The sequence below is a fragment of the Anser brachyrhynchus genome (genome assembly GCF_964034855.1).
Source record: "Anser brachyrhynchus genome assembly, chromosome: 5".
NCBI lineage: Eukaryota > Metazoa > Chordata > Aves > Anseriformes > Anatidae > Anser > Anser brachyrhynchus.
In genome coordinates this window covers 6,960,395-6,981,479 of record NC_137699.1, presented here as the reverse complement: position 1 = coordinate 6,981,479, position 21,085 = coordinate 6,960,395, and the positions used below count along the sequence as shown (strand labels likewise).

The window sequence follows — 21,085 nt, the reverse complement described above, 5'->3', positions numbered from 1 at the left end:
TACAAAAATATGCTTTTACTGATTTCTGTGCCTGCTACTGTCATGTGAATGGCTCATATAGCAGGTCTACTGCCATGGAGTCCACGTAGCGTTAGGTGATGCTTTAAGCGATGGGAAGAGCATTTGTTCCACACCATTTTTACTACAGCTTTCTCCACCAGGGAATATTTGTATGTGTGGGAAAGTTCTGTATGTACGTGCGTACCTACCCACAGACAAATATTTTGTTCTTCTGTTTGGTTCATGTCCACGTGTGGTATCGCTGTGTGAGGACAAAGCAGGGGACTCGGGGCATGGAGGCTAAAGAGCGAAGCCTTTAATTGTTAATTGTTAGCTTCTGCAGCGTGCCTTCACCACCACCTCTGTTTGGGTTCAGGTTGTTGCACGGGTGCGCTGAGAATAAAATCACGGTGCCCACCGTGATCAGAAGTAGGTGACTGCGATTGCAGGCGTGTTGCAGACTAACGAATGCAAAGCCTTGGGTTAAGCAGCGCTTTGACAAACTGAATGTATCTGTGAAGAAAGGGAAAAGCAACGATCCAGAGAAGGAAGGAGCGGAGGCGCGGTGTAGGGCAGCATCCTGCCATCACCCGGCCCGGCGCAGCTCCTGGTGACCACGCGGCGTGACCACGGCCCCTGCGATGGACGTGGCCTTGAGTGGCAGCCTCGGAAAGCTGCTCTCTTCCCAGAGGACCGTCTCCCAGCCCGCAAAGACACACCGCACCGTTGTGTGAGCACGGCGGAGAAGGCACGCTGCTCACGGCTGCGTTGACCGTCAGCTTAAGCAACTCATCTGAGGGGCTGCAGTGGGGTAATAAGGGTTTGGAAATGTTAAAGTATGCCTGCTGTGTTGTCAGTCATCCTTTGTGCTTGCTTGTTTAGCCTCGGTGATAAACTTCCCAGGGAAAGGTCTGTTTCTTCCTGTGTGTTTGCTGAACACCAGCACAGCGAGATCGCACCTTAATTAACAGTAATTTCAAACCCAATAACGACGCCTCCAGTGCAGTGGCTGCGTCTCGCAGCTGGAGCTTTGGCTGAGCGGTTCGGAGAGCACTCCGTGCCAGCTGCAAGGTTGCCAGCGCCGCCTCCTGTGGCCCAGGGGTCTCGACGGATGGCAGCTACCTCAGAGCCCAAAACTGCGCAAAACGAACCAGGATCGTCGCCTCCACCTGTGCACGCCTCGGGACGGCGCTCGGAGGCCGGGTGCTGGCGCTGCCCAAGGAGGTACCGCAGAGACGAGGGCCCTGAGCGTGTCAGGGCGCAGGTGGCTTGCTGGATCCACCTCTGCGTGGAGGACGGTGGCAAGGATTTACAGAAAGGCAGAAGTCTGTTCTCCAGAAATACAAACCCAGGTTTTACGAAACCAGCGATTTCAGGTTGCTCTTTTAATGTTCTGTCTGATTAGCTCGACAGAAAGTAGGTGCAGATACCTGCCTTCCGCAAGGATGGGCAAATGAACAGGGAGAATTTCAAATTCTGACTCATTTTATTCAAAACCATACAAGCATCTACCACGTGGGCTGAAAAAATTAGGCCTCCAGGAGCATGCATCCACCAGTCAGGAGTTATCATGCTCCCACTGCTTTCCTGGATCTGAGTTATTTCCCGTTAGCTCATAAAAACTATTTCTGTTTTTAGGATTTGTGTAGATACAAGATACTTTATATTCATATATGCTGAAACAACTTCGATGAAACTGTTCTCTTTAGATTAAGGTAAGCACCCTGAATCTTAGATAAGGTTGAAGAGTGTCCGCATTTCGCCCGTAAAGAATGCTTGCTGCTTGTTTTAAACCCATGGTTAGTGAAGAAATTTGCAATCTTATTTTCAGCCAAGTTCAGTCATCCAGTAATGTACTGGGTATCTGACAGCCTCTAGTCTTCACTGCAGTATTTTCTGAAATCTGATACACCAGCTTGAGATCAGGTTGATGAATAAAGGGAAGGGGAATGTGAGTAATTTTGTTTCTGGCATTTTCTTAGTCATTTGGGAACAGTTGTTTCTGCTGAAATAAATACTGATGATATTTGCATATGAATTTAGGCTTCAACATCCAAACATGTCAACATTTCATTAAAAATAATAAGCATTTTGGTGTTTATTTACTGTTTTAACTCCCTTCTGTTGAGTCTGAGGAAGGAGCTACTGCACTGCACTAGTTTGCATTTTACTTGTAACCCTAAGGGCCGTGGACTGAACGCTGCCTTCCCCCTGGCAAGGTGGGATACCACTGGGAGGCTTTGGACGTTGAGCATTGGAAAGTACAAGGTGTAGGAGAACCGATCTCTGTACATCTCACACACGTAGTTTGCTGCTAAGGCAGCTGTAGTGTTCGTGGCACAGTTGGTCTTTGTGCCTGAGATTGCCTCTTGAGCGCTAAGGGTCAGCTTCCTGAAGAAAAGACAAGCCGTGCCTTCTGTGAGTGAGCTTTAAAAAAATTGGAGAAGAAATAGTGGCATACTTGAGTTGAAAGAGTGCAGGAGTTTTCCACAGCAGAGAATTAATCCTCAGAGTTTTATCAAGAGAGTAGCAAAATAATATGTTGAAAAGCCATCAGAATCTCTGCTTCTCCTTCCTTAAACCTAACTTCCATTCGTTTTAGATTTGAAAAGGCCTGCGACAAAGGACAAAAGTGAAATGATCGGGAATTGAGAAAGAAGCGAATAAGAGAGAAGTCCAGGCTTTGATCCAACCGCTTTGATTAGTGGTAGTTCTAAACACGTAAGACAGGACATGAAGGGCACACGTGCATCTCGTAACTGTTGCCACAAGAAGAAAGGCCAGTCGTGTTCTTAAAACTAGAGCGGCATCTGATGCCCACGGGCGGCTGGGGTGCAGCTCCAACATACCTGGGACCTGTGAGGGCCTCGACAGCAGCTGCAGGTGACACAGTTTGACTTCTCTCTTCTGAAAGGAGGAGTTAGCACGGAAAGTGGGAAGTTTGAAAATGTGCCTAGTATGGGCTAGTTCGGGGTGAAAAGAGATTATTGTTAATAGTGTTTAAACAACTACTCCTACGAGGTAGTAGAGTGTGTATAGCGAAATGTAGCACACGCATACTGCGTCAGTCTGATTCTGAGGTTAAATCAGTGAAAATCCTTTTCTGGATTCTGCAAGCAGGAGGAAAGAATTAAAAATGAAAGATGTGCGAAGCTGGAAAGAATAAAACTTCAGACTTAGAAGGCAGTGCCTGTTTCCACGTTTTCTCCTACCCACGTTGCTGTGGATCCGAAACTACCTGCGGTACCTTGTCTGTCGTGTCGCGCATCACCTGTTAGCAGTGTGCCAGTGTTGCTCTTTTAAGGGAGATACCCCAGCTGATTCCTGCTGTCTTTGAATATGAAGAAGACATGGGAGAAAGTAGAGGAAAGACTGTGCAAGATAAGGAAGGTAAATATTGTGGCCAAACACTCCTGTTTTCAGGTATTACAATCGGGCTTGATCCATCGGTTGGCGCAGCTGCAGTAGGTCTGCTCCTGACGTTCCTCCTGTATTCCAGGCATATGTATACATTTTCTTTATAATGACCAAAAAACCCGTATGCAGTGATTTTGGCTGCTGTCTAGGAAATTCTGTCTGCATGATCTACGTACTGATCATACGCAGTGTTTTCCCAAGTGCTCGTGCAGTGGGGTGGTGACCAAAAAAATTCCTGAAGCAAGCTAATACAAATCAAAATCCATTTGTATATCAGTTAATAAAAAAAGCATCAGAACTGTCCTGCATCACTGTATTGTTCAGTGGTACGATTTCACTGTAGTGTCTTACATGCCAGTAAATAAAAAGTCTTTAATTAAATGGTGTGTTTGAGAGGTACAGATTTTGTAAGTTCAACCTCACATAGTTGCTAGCTAGGGTAACACAAGAAGATTGTTTTATAAATCTGTTTGGCTCAGAAATGCTAAGGTACAGATTTTTTAAGTGTGCAAGTCAAAGGAAAGGCTAAACATTGAAATTTATGGAAATCAAAATGTCAGAAGACATTCCAAAGAGATGGAAACAAAGATGTTGCATTTATTTTCTGTAGTAGCTATAAAACAATGAAATAACTGAGGCCACTAAAATATGTTGGCAACCAATGTAAAGATGACAAGAAAAGAGTTGAAAAACTGAAGTTTATCCTTGGGAACAGATTGTTACCAAACAGCTGTTCTTTGTTTTGAAAATAATAAAAATGACTTAGATGATGTTATGTTGCTTGCCACTGAAGTTTTGAAAAGCTGATTGAAAAGAAACCATTTCAGGCTTGCCTGGTTTTCTTTACGTAGTTTTCTTTTAATCTTATGAGTAGCTTTGGCCGATGAATGTATCAGTGATGAAAGACTGGATTTTTGTAAGGGTCGTGGCTGGCTAAGAAAGGGAGTGCATTTTTACAGCTCTCTGTCACTGCAGTTTTGTCTTTGATATGGGGTCTTTAAGCTGAAATGTTTAGGGTTAGTTTTAAGAATCCTTAAAACTGATGGTTTCTGTTTTATGTAGCGTTTTCTGGTCTGGTTTTCCATAATACTGTAGTTTTAAATATGCTTCTCTGATCTTGTGGTAAAACATCTTGGAGGAATGATTGTAAGGCCAATCCAGACCTGATCCTTGTAGCAACTTGGTGTTCTCAGCTACTTTTGTCTGAAGTCCTCGATGCTCACCGACTCAAAAAGTCTCAAACCTTTTTTTTTTTTTTTTAACTAAATGTATTCATTGAATTAGATATTCATATAAGTCGGCTTGAAAAATTGTCCATTGTTGACTGGCAGGCAATAAATGTAATTGCCCAGGTTTTGCACAGTGTTCAGTAGCAGAGATGTTTTCAAAGCCGCAGCCTGCTGAACTCATAAATATATTTCCCTATGCTTGCATCAGTATCAGTTCAGTATCCAAAATTCATTGCTATTTAATAATCAAAAGTTTTGCTTGCTGTAGAAAATAATTTAACATTTTGTGTGTACATTCCTATGCATCACAGTGTGAAACCATATTCTTGGGCTCTAACTTGGCTGCAGGCAGTAATTGTTTGCTAAGCAAGTCAAGGGGGGAGCATCGATTAAACTTTTTATGGGGTGCTGTTTGTGAATTTACAGCTATTAAAAAAGCATTACTTTCCATACCTACCTTTTGTTTTCTTTGCCTAATGAAATACCTATAAAATGCTTATGGACTCCTGTTACATAATTAATATGAAAATATTGAGTGCATTTCAAAAGGAATTTTACCAGCGTGTCAGTTACCAATTGCTCTGAGACACCCTTCTGTGTTGCTGAGAAGTCCTATGTAAAAATCCTGCTAACCAGCTTGGGTCGTTCCTGAGCATGTACAGCATTTCCTCTGGTCGTCTCACACCCACAAGAGCAATGAAAATCAGAGATGGGAGCTGGTAAGCCGTAAGGAGGAGTGTGGAACATGGCGAAAACTGTATTAGTTAAAGGTTTAGGTCAGCAAGTAAAGTATTAATAAACACATTTAGGTCAGAAAGGAATCACTGACATTGTTGATTTGTTTTCTGCATATGATGGACCTTAAGATTTGCCATTTTATAGTGACTGATGCACAAGTGTAGCAGATCTGGATAGAGAATAATCTTTAAAAGACTATGCGATCCTAATTAATGTTTTCAGGGGCTGGGTAGTTCACAACAATTACTAGTAAAGGATGTCACTGTCATGTTTGGAAATTATCTTATTTCTATACTGAGTAAGTCCCACTTCATTTTCCAGCTGTCTTATTTACCAGACTGAATAAATAAAAAAATAAATAAAAAATGAGAGACTTACAGGCTCTGAGATCCGTGCTCCAAGCGCAGCTGCTCGCACACCGTGATCAAGCCATGCCTTTCGCTTTGAGCTCAGTCAGATGGCTCAGCCAAACGCATACGAGACAGAAGTTCAGTCTGGGTGTTAGGAAAAGGTTCTTCACCGGGAGGGTGGTCGGGGACTGGGACAGGCTCCCCAGGGCAGAGGTCACAGCACCGAGCTGCTGGAGCTCAAGAAGTGTTTGGACAGCGCTCTCAGACACGTGGTCTGAATTTTGGGTGTTTCTGTGTGGAGCCAGGAGTTGGACTTGATGATTCCTGTGGGTCCCTTCCAAGTCAGGATATTCTGTGATTCTGTATTTTCCAGATCTTTTGTCATTCTCCTGACTCCTCTTTGAAGTCTTTCCAGTCTGACATCCCTCTGGAACTGCAGCCTCCAGAGCTGGTCCGGTATTCCCGGTTCGTCGAGAGCCCTCATCAGTGTCGGGTGTAATGCAGTCCTTTATCGTAATGAACTAAGGTCACTCCTGCAGGAGTTCCCATTGATCTGATTATTCACATCTGCTTGCAAGATTTATTTTTTTAGAGTAAGTCTGTACCGCAGGCTTGGGTATAATCGAGAGAAGCGAGATGAACGGCCCCTGAAGCTACAGCTACTTGTGGAAGCGGCAGTCTGCTCAGTGGACCTAACCCTTCATCGCTGTTCCCCTTCATAGACACTTACCCATGAAATTGGTCCATAGTCTTTATTTCCAGATGTGTGATCTGACCCTTGACTGCATCTGCCTGCCTGATTCGTTTCTTTCCCAGTCTGTAACCTGTGAACTTTGGTCGGAGAGGGTTTTTACTTCCTCCAGGTTACTGATAAAAATGTTGAATAGTGCAAAGCTGAGAATCGATCCCGTGGGAGTCCGCTAGAAGTATTGCTGCTCGACTTAATCATTTTAAATCTACTGCATATGCATCATATATGCATCATATATTCATTTTATATTTTATTAATCAAAATGTGAGATATGAAGTCAAATGCCTCATTGAAATCTCAGACCAGTAGATCAAGCTTGTAGCCTAATAGAAATATAAAATTAATGTGAAGTGATTCATTGTCCATAAAAATGTGTTCCTGGACATTAATTATTCTATCCTCTTTTTGTTCTTCATTAATCAAATCTTTTCTCTACTAATTCAGTCCATCATCTAGCAGCGATATCAAAATGTCCATTGGACAGTTCCCATTTACCCTGTTTAAATGTTACAGTATTACAGAACAAAGATAAATCCTGGGCTTTGTTTGCTTTGTCCCCTAACACCAGGGGGAATAAGGGGACAATCAGCAACTGAAAAAAAAAGCCTGATTCAAAACCAGTCAACGCTTCTTCAGTGCCTGTGGTTGTAGAGCTTCTGGGCACAGAAAGGGGGGTGTCTCAAGAACCACCACAACCCAGGTTCTGGTGCCCTCTTCTGTAAAGCCTGGCTGTGCTGACTGATGGAGATGGGACGGATGCTCTTGGGTTCAGCGTGGCATTTCCTGCGCTCCTGTGTGGACAACCAGAATGCCCAAAATTTCGACAACTACTACTAAAAGAATATGACTTGTAAGAAGATGCATGGAAAATAAACTCCTGAAAAACGAAACGTTGCTTGGGCTTAGGGGATGCTTCTGAGGGCAGTGGTTTGTCAGCAGCTACCGAGGCACCTGGAAGCTCACTTGCATCCCAAGAAGGGGCTCCTCAGGGCGGGGGGAGACCTCTCACGAACTGTGGGCTGATCCTCTGCGGGTGCCTCGCGCCTGCTGTTCTGGCCTCACGCCAGCTCCTTTGGAGAGCAGTGTGGCTTGTGTCTCCGTACAGGTGCCCAGGGGCTCCTCCTGCCTCTGCTCTTCTTGCAAGAGGTGCTGCAGGAGCTGCCCCGAGCTCCTGGGGAAGCCACTGAACATCCCGTCTGAAACCTACGGAGGGAGCAACCTTCATGCTGCTTAAGGGGCATGGCGTAAAACAAAGGGAGGTAGGAGGAGATTAGGGACCGAGACAGAACTAACTGCTTTCCATGAAGTGCAGGTGAGGTTGAAATTTGGGACCGATCTATCAAGGCAAGTGCTGAAAGCTGTGCATATGAATGAGTTTGAGATATAGATTTAGAGAGGAGGCAATTAGGGATTGGGTAAACAGGAGAGGACAAGCATACTGAGTTGAATAGGCTTTCCAGTTGCAAAGCTGACTGATACTCTTTCCTTTGTAGATATTTCAGGCAGATAACGGGATGCTAGGTGAACGCTATTAAGACTTTATTCCTTGAGTGCACCTAAAGAGGTAGGGTGTTAGGGCTGTATTAGAACTAGACCTCAGAGAAAAATCTTTCAGGTTTCCGGTGTGCTCAGTGAGACCGCGAGGTGATGATTTTCTGCTTGGGGAAGTAGCAGCGTATGTAGAGAAACTGCAAAGCAGGCCCCCTGCGTTCGGCTCCCAGGTGCTGCCAACTGGTTTACTATTATTCTGTGTCAAGTAGCTTGCCGGTTGTTTCTTGCAGGACTTTGGCTGGGAGTTGAGGATAGGCTGGTGAAAACCCTGGTCTGGCTGGGGCCGAAGGAAACGCTGCTGCTGCTGCTGTTTGTGTGGGTGAGGTCGCAGAGATCTCAGCCAGTTTGATCTCCTTTCCAGATGACTTTGGCTTCCTTCATTTTGCAGCGTGGGGTCAGTGTCCTACGTAGGAGACTGTGTGTGGAATGACATTTCAATACTGGTCTCCTTTTTGTCCTCTAAAGGGCCCCAAGCCAGCCGCTGCAATTAATGAAACTCCTCGAATGCTCAAAGGGAAGCACATATAATGCTTATCTGAAATTAGTCTACGGTCCTCCACCATACTGCCGAGCTCTGAACCACATTGATGAACTGTCTGTGCGGCGCATATTTTGTTGAAAAGCCAATAGCTCATTTTAAAAATCAGCGATGAATTAAAGTAATAGATAATTGTAACAGGACTGAGATAATAAAGTATGGAGTATTCAAATTTTATCAGATATTTTGATATATCCAATATTTTCAGTATAAGGCAGATAATTAAAATTACCCCAAAGAGAGAATCTCACAGGAAGATATTCTGGGGATGCAATTTGTTTTCATCAATATTAACTGTAGGCTACGATAATGTAGCGTATTGTACAGAGTCTATGTAGTATACATTTCTGGGGCTATTATTACAACTGTCCGATCAAAGAAATCTTCCTGTATAATTTCTATAGTTACTTGACTACTAATTTGATTCTAAAATTGTCTTTGTAGGCAGTTATTGTTGAAATTAATGCTATCTGCTTGTGCACGCAGAAAATTCCTCTACGTCTTTGCAGCCAGCTTAAATTCACTGTATTGATGTTGAATTGTTTCAGCTCTTCAGGTGTTTCCATAGCTAATTTGTCCTAGCCCTGGGTGTCTGCTTATTTTAGCTCTCAGATCCGTTTCCATCCCGCCCACGTGGAAAGCAAAGGGGGAAGTTGCAGTGACCTCCGCAGATGTGGGCTCAGCCTGCAGTGTGTAGGCTCTGATCTGCCAGCTGCGTCTGAAGCACGGGTGATCGCTCTTCTTCCCGTTAAGTTCCGGGGGAGGCATGCTGAGGCAGGGGACTGTTTGGACGTGTAGTCAACAGCTTGGACTCCAGGGACAGCCAAGGAGATGGGTGTAGCTGTTACACAGGGCACTGAAGGAGTAGGTGCTCTCCTAAATCCTATGTTTGTATAAATTAAGGTTGCCATTTTAAGGTGCATGACAAGTTGTGCTGGAGAAGTAATCTGCTGAGCCCTTCAGTGGCTAGGACAAAGTAAACGAAATACAATAAGGAATAATCTTGAAGCTAAATAAGTTGTAAGTTATTGAAGTTACCTGTGCTATCTTAAAATCTGTTTCTGCTTAAATAAATGGTAGGTTGTTTGGGTAGATATGATATTTGTTAAATCAGTGCTCTTCTCGGTGACAATATTGGCATTTATTCTTGTAAACCACTGAAGGATTACCATTTTAGCTGATGCCACAGTCTCCTTAGTGAAACTGCTTTTTAGGAATATTACCACTGCACCCTTGATAATTTACATGTCTAAAAGGAGAAGAACGTGATCTCACTGATGAGCAAAGAAGGGTAACATCTCTTTCCTAGCAGGGCTCATGCCTAAAGCTGCAGCTAACATCTCCAGTCTCTGGTTTTCCTGGGGTGGCACCGGTGTGCCGTGCAGCGAGGCGGGTGTCCTTGGGCAGAGCCCCCCCTTGCAGAGGGCACTGATGCAAAGGGGCGAGCCCCAGCTCCTGCAGGGGCTGGATTCAGCTTTGTGTGGCTGCGCTGTGTGCCTGTCCTGTAGAATAAATGCCAATAAATCCTTACGAACTAATTTGCTTTAACTAGCATTTGTACTCACTGCAGTGACAGCAGTATTTATATTCAAGCCCAAGATAGTGCACATTTTGCTTCCAAAACTTCCTGAAGTGTAGGAGCACCACCAATGCTGAGTTAGTAATACATTTTTGACTCGTGCTGTATTGAAGACCTACACCTTTTTATTTCTTTACATATTATTGTGAAATAGTTGTCAGGTGGTAGTTGTCTCCCTGTAAATCCAGAGGAGAAAGAAAGCAGCTGTGCACCTGACTGCGATTTACATCTCTACCCATGGTTGCGTTTTCTTGGTTAATTTCAGTGTAAAATGTCATTTTTAGTCTCCGTTTTAAGTTAAGTTTGGCCAACTCAGTTTAACCAACCCATGTAGTCCCAGTGCAACACCCCCACTGTACAGTTACTCAGGCAGAGACATGTTACACATTTCAAAGCTTTCTAAATTGAGATATTTACCTAATTGTTTTTAATAGTGTTTTTTTTTTTCAGGCCAGCTGACTCGTACACTTTCTCAAGCATTTAATTTGATTACTACATTAATTCCGTATCAAGGACTAATTATAATAGACAAAGAAAGAATAAGCAAGTCTGAAGTTATGAAACAAAACTGCCATGTGAATGTATTGCCTGTGGTTCTTCGGGACCCAGTCATCTGCTACAACTTCTTTTAATAGCTCATTCTGACTTTAATGCGATCAAAACAAATGTAGCATTTTGTTCCTGGGTTACAGTTGGATCCTGCCGCTTGGTTGTTGGCACAGGACATGTTCAGGATGGGTGGGAGCAGTGACCCCGATTGTGGTGCACAGAAGGCACCAGGGATGTGTCCAGAGCCCTCCTGAAGGCCCCTGGTGCACATTGCTCCCTTACTCAGTTCGTCACTGCGTGACGGTGCTCCCACAAATCTTTATCAAAAATAGTGTTATTTACCTCCGTGGGATTTCATGAACGCATCCATTTTCAATACAATTTGAAAGTTAATTTACAAGAAACGCTAGCTAACATTTTTTAATATTCTGCTTGCTTTCCCAGCAGAACAAAATGAAATCAATTGACTTTGTCTGCCCTTCTTTTATCAGTCTGTTTGAAAGTCAGAAAACGGTACAGCCCTCCCTCGTAACTTCTTAATCCTCTGGCCAATTGTCATCAGATTCGACAATCGAGCTGTCGGCCATGTCACGTTCTCCCTGCTTTCATATGAAGCTGTCACTGCAAAGGGGAAGGAGAGCTGATGGGCAGACACTCTGCCTTTACCTGCTGTGTCCCGACGTGTTTTGGAAGCAGTGGTCTAGGATGCAGGTAGTGGCCTTCAGTCTGAACATGTGGGAAGGGCCTTTTGGGGTACAGCCGTGGGGCTCTGGGGCCCAAAGTCCCTGGTGGTGGAAGCTGGCAGCGCTGAGAGCTGGGTGAGAAGAGGTGATGAAGTTTTTGATGGCGCTGTGGGAGCTGGGCTTCCTGTGGTAGCGGGGAACCAAGGTCCATAGGTGCGCAGCCCTGTGAAGAGACAGAACAGATGCCTGCCAAGTGCAAGGGGTCTGCCAGGGCAGCAAGGCAGCCATGAGTGCTCACCTGAATGGCAAATATCAGAGCCCTCTGAAGCGCAAGCTGGGCGTTGTTGCCATTAAGCCAAGAGCAGCCTCCTCCCCAGCAGCCCCTGTCCCACCACCGGTCTTAGCGTGGTGGGAGGATGCTGGCCCTGACAGGAAGATTTTTTTCCTGTGGCGTGAGGTTGGAAGCCTTCAGCTGGTTCTGGGCTTAAGGATAGAAAACGGTAAAAAAACAAACAAACAGAAAAAAAACACAGATCATCACGTCCATGGAACTGCTGTTAGTGCAATTTGAAAGACATTATAATTACAGGTGTTGATTCATTCAGCAAGCAGAAGGTACCAAGAAATAAAAATGAGCTCTTAAAAAGTCTGGCCTAGTTCTCCAGGCTTTTCCGCTTTGAAACAGGAATCCTGTCGGCATGCAGTCTCGTTTATACGAACACATATATACATGCAGTAGTCCTCTGCTATGTCATGTGCATTGTCCTGCACATCCTCAGCATGTGCTGAGTCCTGTATTTATCACTACAGCAGTAACCGAAACTGTTTGGCAGTTCTCCACAATGCTATTGACTTTCTGTTAAAAAGAAAACAAACAAACAAAACACCACAGTGCACATATTTAGAAAAGACACGAAATTAAATTCTGTCTTCCAAGATATCTTGTGGTGCTGTCAAACACTCAACATCATTCTGGAAATAAGTTTTTTTTTTTTTTTTTTTTCTCTGAGGGATAATTCAGAAATTGCTAACTGACGTTAAATTTGTGGGTTAATCCCATAAAGAGGTGGTGCGGATCACTTGTGCTCAGCCTTTTCTTTGGAGAGAGAAAGAGGACACACTGCAATGTGTAGTTTTCAGATCAGTGATTTATAGTATAATGAAGTGTGATTTGGGCAGCCTGTAAGCTTTAAGATTTTATATTAAAGCAAAATGAAATTAGCATAAACTTTGGTGCAAAAAGAGCGATACGTTCCAGTGGGAGCTTGCAAAAATGGCTCAAAAGTAAATAGCAGCTCAGGCTCTTGGAAGCTTCAGTCCCTCGCCCATCCCAGGTGCTGCCTCTGGGATGAAATCAGGACCTGCTCGTCTCTGCCTGGCAGCAGGGCAGGCCTTGTGAAGGTGCTTGGGTTGCCGCAAGAGGAGAAAGGAGGGTGCCAGTAAGATCTTGTTCCTTTTATGAATTTGCTGGAGTTTCCCTGTAATTCTCTCCATATGGCAAACTGATGCAGTAACCCGCAGTGTTACTCCACGTGTCCTGATGTTAGATGTTTGGATACTGAAGTAATGCTACTCATTAGTGGGAATAACATTGCAAATAAGATTTACATCAGTGCTTTCATGGGCTTTAAATTGAGAATTTACAAAAGCCCACTTCTCTTCACAGTTGTCCTTTTTGTCCTTTTGCCAAAGTCCAGAGGAAAAATACCCCAAAGCACCCAAGGACCTCTGAGGCTCGATTTTAAAAGTACCATAGGCACTTCAGCCACCAATGCTCAGTAATTTTCAGTGAGACAACGGGTACCCAGCACCGATGGGTCGGAGTTACAAAGGCACTGGAGTGCCTACAGTTGCACAGGGGGCCAGCAAGGACAGCAGAATAATTTCGGCACAGAAACTGCATTGCCTTTTTGAGGGACTGGTGGCTGCTGGAGTGAGTAGGTGCTCGGCAGCTACATAGCTGGCAGCTCCTGCCAGGCTTGCGAGGCCCTTCTGTGCATCGTTTGTGAATCTGCCCTGGAGGCCCTCGTGCTGAATGGTTCCCAGTGCTGCATTCATTTAGTGTTTGTTTTGTCAGCTGTGCAGGCTTCTGAGACCTTGCGTGCAAGGTTGTGTACTGCAGGTTATTCTTGTAGTAGTTTTTCTTCAGCTCAAAGTATCTGCATGTGTCTTCAGTGTTAATTACAAACAGCAGCAGCCTGTTACGATGCTAATAGTAAAGACTGAAGAACAGTTGGCACAAAACAGCATTCGTTTTGCAGTAGTTAGGCAGTGTTGGCGTAATAGGCTGGGATCCTTCAGACCCCCCTGTGAGCAGGGACAGCTGCTTCCTTTTCCCTCTCTGACCTTACAAGCCCTCTGCTGTAGGTAAGAAGAACCTGTGTCCCATGTGTGTGCCCCGGTGTATTGCTCTTGCATACAGAAGTGAATGTTTTGGTAACTGTGATGGACTGGTGTATTAAGTAAATGCTGTATTTGCTTTTATGTAAAGGTATTGCTGGCGTGTAAGTACATGTATTTCCTTACGTTCCTCCTTTTTTCCCTATGTTTCTGTAAGGCCATCATCCACTGTTTATCTGAAGGTGGTAGCTTTACAGCTGTTGTTTTATGTGAATATTTGGCCTGATATGAGGTGCCTGACTCCATGATTTATGTTAATGGATTAACAATTGCTACAATTTCATAATACATGAAAGAAATGGAAATGAGCTCTTTACATGTCTTTATTTCCTCAGATTTGTATTCACTCTTGATTTGCATTTGACTTCAGAGCCACCCACACTGCTTCACACAGGTTGCTTATACTGAGACTGCTGTTGTAAATGAAGATGAATATGTAGAAGAGTGCTTTTCTCCTTGGTCGGTGTGTGTCAGAGTAGGTTTTCCTTTAACCCTGCAATGAGAAGCTCGATCCTTCTCCAAGCAAGGCTGTTCTGCATTGGCTAGCGGATGCTGTCACAAGTGGCTAGTGGATGCATTCACGAGACTGATCTAGGATATTAGATTGAGCTGGCTGTGGTGTTTCTTCATGTTATTAGGGTATTTACCACATCATATTGCTCCTTCACTTTTCCAGAGTTTGCCTGCCTTCTAAACTACCATTTATTTCCTCTGTGCACGGCTGTGTTAGGCGTCTGCTCAGTGAAAATGCCAGTGACTGCAGCGGAGCAGAATATCTGAAAGTAATTGCACAGTTCTGCCCTTTCCAAAGATTATTTTGCAAAACTTGACAAAATTGAGAAAACATTACCCCCAAATCCAGGGGGTCAAGGCAGGCAGCAAATACTCTGTTTATTCCTGTCCGCTCGACTCTGTATATGTCTCCATCACCATCGTCATTCTTGGGTGACGACCTTTGTTCCACAAGGCAGAAGTTTATTAAAATTCTTCAGCCTGAAGATGGGAAGATTTTTAAAATCACAAATTGTTATTCATGGAAGTGATCATGGTAGTGAATAGAGCATCATTACTGACTATATTCGTTTACTAATATTTATTTATTCTCTCTCTCTAAACCAGTCTCCTTAGCAGCAGTTGCCGTGCAAATGCCCCACTAAAATGTAGCCCTTTCCTGGCAGCTTGTATTGCTTCTGTGTCTTGTTCAGCCTGCTGGTGTTGGTGCAAAGCCTTCTTCGCTGACTTGTGTTTAATTTTGAGTAGTCTTCCTCTTCTCTTCAAGGTCAAATTCCTGAAGGACTCGGTGTATTTTGTGCCATCCACTTCACATATTTTCTAAATCAGGTGTTCGAGAATAAAACGTGAGCATCTTATTTCTGGCACCACTAAATAGTTTTTTGCTCCCTTTTCCCTAGTGATGTTTTCTTTGGCGAGTGAGAAAATGTCTGTCTTCCACTTTTTCTGTCAGAAAGTACAGTCAGTTTATTTTAGGGAACTGCACGGGACATCTCTTCGTTAATCTTTTCCATAAATGTTGAAATTGTATGACATGATTGAGATCACAAGAACCAAACTCAGTGCCTTTGGATTATTTTCTAATCATTGTTGTGCAAACGTAAAGGAAAGCGAGCACAGGCAGGTCCTCTAGGAACAACCTGAAAAAAGTGCGTTGTTGAGACGGGGTGAAAGAAATGGAGCCGTCTGTATGTGCCTGAGCACAGGGGAGTGCCCAGGCCTGGCGCGGTGCCTGGGCCTCAGGCTCTGGAGCCCCAGGGGAGGCTGCCCTTCACAGCATGAGTTGGTCATGAAGCAGACTGGACAGATTGAGACCCTCTGCCTGAGGCCCAGCAGTGTGTTAGGACACATACAGAAGGAGCCTCCAGGAAAAAATGATATATGCACAGGCAACGCGTTGAGCCCAGGGTAGGTGTTCTTCCTGTGGAGGCTACCAGTAAGCCTTCTGTTCTGACAGGCTGATATATTTTTTAATCAAATGTCTTTCCCTAAACGCTATTTGTCCTGCATTTCTAATTTTGGGACAATCCTCAACTTTGAAAAGCGTACAGTAAACCATGAAGTGAAGGTAGGCTGAGACTTGCCCTCAGGAAACATAAGCAATTCTGGGGCTTTCAGTGCTTTTAGACCAAATAAGCGTGGTTTAAATCTAGATACCGAACAAGATACATTGGGCAGTTTCTGTCAGCAGTGAAATGGAATCAGCATGCTATTACTTATAGCACTGAAGGTAATTTAATGAAATTAATAGGAAAAAACACAACTGTTTGTAACAGTGCTGTGGCAGATACTTGAATGAATAAGCCTGGTATAATAAGCTCATCCAAATCAAAATGGAAAATCATATGTAGTATAACACTAATCATTAAAGCTATTGCATCTTTAATGGGTTCATTTCTAAATACTGCTATAAAATCTCTTACAGACTTTTTGCAGTGTTAATTTTTCTCATCTTCAGTGCAGTTGCTGTGTTATTAGCAGCACCATTTATGATACAAGATGTTTACACTAAAGCCTCAAAGTGTACATTGGTAGTGTTACTATTTTTAACATTTTATCATGCTAGGGAATCCAAATCTGATACGTACCTGGCCATTTTTCTGTCTGAATGCCTGGTCCTGTGTTTGCTCTGGCTTCCTTGAAGCTGTCGGGCAGCTGGGGTGGAGATGAGGAGCACCTGCCCTGCAGCATCCATGGGGTTTTGCATCGCAGGCAGGATCAAGGCATTGATCGCAGCGTCTGGGCTCCCTACCAAACATGCTGTGCCTTCCATGCCACAGGTGAAATAAGTATACTGTAAAGCTATTTAATTTGTTTGCTGTTAATTGCCTGAAAAGAAGAAGATTAGAATACTGCTGAACAAGATGGGAGAAGCCTATATGCTTCTGTTTTATTGAATTGCTGGTAACAGCCCTCCACTTTGGTCTTAATGCTACAACAGTACATCATGCTTTACTAATTATTATTTGCATATCTAGTGGAATTCCCTGTTACAGAAATAAAATAGGTGAAACACTCTTAAACTATTTATGTTGATGATTAAGTGGTGAGGTGACTGGACTTTAAGTTGCAATTGTAATCAGTGCTATTTACAGCTCACAGTAAACTGCACTAATTATAGCCAAGGTATCAAATTTTTAATAGCTGCTTGGATAAGTCTCTTTTTTTCTCTCTTATTTCCTAGTATTATCAGACAGAATTACAAATTGTGAAATAAACTGTTTAACTAGTTCTGTCTTAAAAGCTTCCGTTTCTTGTCTCCTAGAAATTGGCGTTTTATTTAACGTGAAAGAAGTATTTTTTTTTTCTGATGTGTTATGTGTGGGAGTAAATAAGGGTTGTTCTCTATTTAGTAGTTTAGCATAGGCTTATTTGTTTGGTAGATTGCTTATTATGTGTATTGCCTATGAAATTCATAGTGGCCTGACCAGTAGGGTTATGAAATGTGAAGTGATGTATTCATGTATTACAACTGTACTGTTAATTTTTTCCCTTCTATGATTCACCTGCCCCTTTATGGTCATATATTGGGACAGAACAAATGCTATTACCTTAATGAACAAGATTCAGACTTAAGAAGCACTTGGCAGCAGGGGCAAGCTGGTGTTGCTGTTGTTTTATTAGTGCATAATCAGAGTAGCAGCACTGAAATAGCAGTGAGGGTGCAGAAATCTGGAAAAGAGGTAGGCTAAGGCTGTCTTTTTAACCTCAGTTCTGTCTGTAATGCTGTAATATATACATTAAAGATGGTCTTCAATTTCACAGTCTCTTTTTTTTAATTTATTTTTTGAGCCCTTGAAGGCTTTTATCAAATTTGGTCAAGACTGGATCAAGGGCTAGGAATGAGCCAGGGCTGTGAAATGAAGGAAGTTGTTATCTACGAGACCACTGCCTCAGCTCTTGCTGAATTTGGAAAAGGTTTTCTGCTGTGGGCAATGAGTTGCAGAACGGAGAGGTCTCCTGGGACAAGACAGCTGAGATAGGCTTTGTGCTTTAGAACATAAAGGGTGAAAATGAGAGATGAAGCTCATGATTAGCATTGCTCGTGATGCTAATGCAAATCATTTAAACCAAAATTGGGGGGTTCTGTTTTTCTGAATGTCTAGTTTGAGAAATGTAAGGCCTAATTTTGAATATGTGTTGGGAAGAGGGAGTTTTGCCAACAGTGCTGAATTCTAGCAGGTCTTTAGAAGGAGTGAACTGTGATTTTCTTCAGAGGCTTGTAATGAGTAGATTTGGCTGGTTATTCATAGGGATAGTAAAAAATTTTGACAGTAAGACAGCTCCATTTCTGTATTTCACACCCCTACTCCAAAGCATCTGTATGCTTATATTTGTCAAAGAAAGAGCTGCAGTAATTTCTGAGAGAACAAGATAGAAAAATTCCTCCCTGATTGTATTTCTTTTTTAATTTAATGTTTTATTGAAATGCTGCTTTCCAGTATCTCCAAATTTGATTTAAGAACAATCTATTTATAAAACCTCCTCTTGAATATTGCAGTTCATCAGACATACAAGGAAGTGAAAACAGAGCATTATGGACAGAATTCAGTGACCTCAGGTACAGGAGCTGCCACCAGTAATGCCTATGATACATCATCTCCTGTAACATTGGCTTTGTCTACATCAAAGCTGTAGGCAAGATGTTAGTCTTCAGTTGGCTGTGACGCATAATGCTCTATGAGAAGGCTCCAGAACACTAGCTCTCTTCTCAGAGGGGAATGAAAGCTGCCAAGGAGGATAACTGTCAGGATATGGTGTGGCAAAAGTGTTTAAATCTTGAAATGTTAATAAATATTTATGGCTTTTTCCCTGGAGCTGTTTAGTATTGTTAAAATGAACAACTCTAATTACAGAATATTTGTTGAGGCTATGATGACTCAGCCACTGGTGCAATAAACAGAGGAACAGGAACGCTGTCCTTCCCTGCTTGGAACTGCTTCTCCTGTGGCTTTTGTGGTGGAAGTGACTCGAGCAGGCACCACAAATGCAGCTGTGATTTTGGTTGCCCCTGACTGATCAAGCTTCCTGATGCATCAAAAGCTCTCATCAAGCCATTTCTGAAGGTTTATTAATGTGCAACAAATTGCTTTATGTCTATTTGGAAAATGTCTGCTTTGTAAGGAACAATTCTGCGGTGACAGTTTGCTATGCTAAGGTTAGGGTTTTATTTTTTTGGGTCAAACAGAAGTCTGAATATTTCCTGCAGTGCTTCCAGCGGTAACACTAATGCTGATCAAGGCAACTGTTCAGCTGCAGAATATGCTGTGGAGAAGCATGCAATTTGCAGACATTACGTAGTACCTACCCCAGTTAGTTTTGAGGTTTAGAGTGAGCCATAGATGAACACTGCTCTTGACCTGGATTTCTGGGAAAAACCCCAGGAGAATACTCCCATAAAATTTTAGAAGGATGGAATCAGTGCTTTAAAAACCTCTACAGCTCAGCAGAGCGCTCTGCATGTTCATACAGGGTCATTCAGGAGTTCTGTAGAGATCATTCTTTGCTGAATTTCATAGTATCTTATCATAAAAGAGTAGTTTACCACCTCAGCTTATTTATTGTGCTAAATTTCCCCCTTCAGTATCATTCTGTTTGGCAAAAAAAAAAAAAAAAAAAAAAACAAAAACAAAAAACAAAAAACCACTTTTTTTTTTTTGCTGTAAGGGTGGTCAAACACTCAAACTGAAGCACCTGGAGAGGCTGTGGAGTCTCCATCGTTCAAGAGATTTCAAACCTGCCTGGACATGGCCCCGAGCAGCCTGCTCTGGCTGATCCTGCCTGACGCAGAGGGGCTGGACTGGGTGACCCCAGAGCTGCCTGCCAGCCAAATCTGCTCCACAGCCTTATTCTCCTGAACAACAATATCCTCTCTCAAGGGCTCCAAAGGAAAATATTAGTGCTTAAATAATAACTTAATTATTTTCTAAAGATAATTGGGTCTTGTCGATGCAGAAACAAGAGCTGCCCATTTCCCATTACCAGCAGGATCTTTCAGGGCAGGATCCCAGCAGCTCTGGTGCGCAAGACCTGTGCATGGAAGGTGACCCAGTGGTCGTCGGTCTCAAATTGCAATGTATGTTTAGATATCTCTGTTGTGAGGAATCAGGGTTCTTTTGCAGGGAAAAAAGACCAAAGCACTAAATTGTTTCATTAAACTCTATAGACTTCCTAATTAAACAGGTCAGCTCATTTCAGACTTAAATTTATAACAACACACCTTTGCATTGGAGGTCACCCACAAAATGTGATGACACAGTACATGAAACTTAGAATCACAGAACCACTGCAAAGACAGGAACCCCTCCTTAGCAGTTTGTGAAGTTAACAGCAGTAGTATTTTTAACATCTCTGTTTATGGTTTCCTTCATTCCCAGAAGGCAATGTTCAAGTCCTAGATCAGAGAGGAGAATTTAATAGTCACTTGCGTGGTGCTAAATCTTTTTGGGTTTCAACTCCCTAGACAAGGAGGCTGCAAACAAATCACGGTGGTGGAGCCAGTCCCCAGCTAACCGGGCCGCCTGTTGTGCTTCTCAGACCTGTTGATCCTTCACTGCCTGCGCCTGGGAATTACCTCGAATGTGCAGCAGCAAGAAAATGTGTTTATGCTAACCAGAGTGATCTTGTCTGAAACTGTGTGCATCCCAGCCCTCTCCACTTGTGCCATGTGAAAGGATGCTTTGGAGGCTGAGCCCAGTCTGTGTCTGCCTGTGCCCCTTCCCTCAGCGAGGCAGCCCATGCTGGGGAGAGGGGCACAGCCACGGGCAGGAGGACTTTCTGCCTCACCCAGGTGGTCTCTGTGTGGGGTTTGAGTGTCTGGCATACATTGTGAGAGGAGATATGAGACAGGAGAAATTTTGCCTGTAAATAACTTCAGAGGGACGTTCACTTTTCTTCATCTGTACAGTGCGGTAGCAAATAATCACAGTCTCCAGCAAATCAGCCCGCTTTCTAGCCAGCAGTTTTGTAGCATGTGGTTCCTGTGGTGGCTTTTGCTGGGAGGTATGGACAGCAGCCTGTGTCCAAATAAGAGCATGAATTTTTCCAAAGCTTTGTTCTGTTTTCATGACTCCTTGAGGCCAAACAACTCCGTGAGGCCAACTGTCTTCCTCCACAGTGTAAGTCAGCATCTGCACTTCTAGTAATGAAAGAGTGTTAAGTGTAGTAATCCTGGTAGTGTTAGTGCACCAGCTTGGACAATCAGCTACAGTTCTTTTGCTGATGGAAACTCCAAAGCCTCTCTGGGCAAATTGAGACCACCCTGACAGTAAAAGGCTTTTTCTTATCT

At 43.4% G+C, this 21,085-nt stretch overlaps 1 protein-coding gene across 11 annotated transcripts in view; it reads left to right on the top strand.

Moving 5' to 3' along the window:
* Window positions 1-21,085, top strand: part of KIAA1549L (KIAA1549 like) — a 145,703-nt gene that overhangs the window by 1,967 nt on the left and 122,651 nt on the right. The window contains exon 1 of one of the 11 annotated variants that reach the window (XM_080592250.1): window positions 12,838-13,752. The exons of the other annotated variants lie outside the window; for them this stretch is intronic. The gene's annotated coding sequence lies outside the window, so the exon portion shown is untranslated. Of the gene's footprint in view, window positions 1-12,837; window positions 13,753-21,085 lie in introns of those variants that run through there. 11 annotated transcript variants of the gene reach the window in all.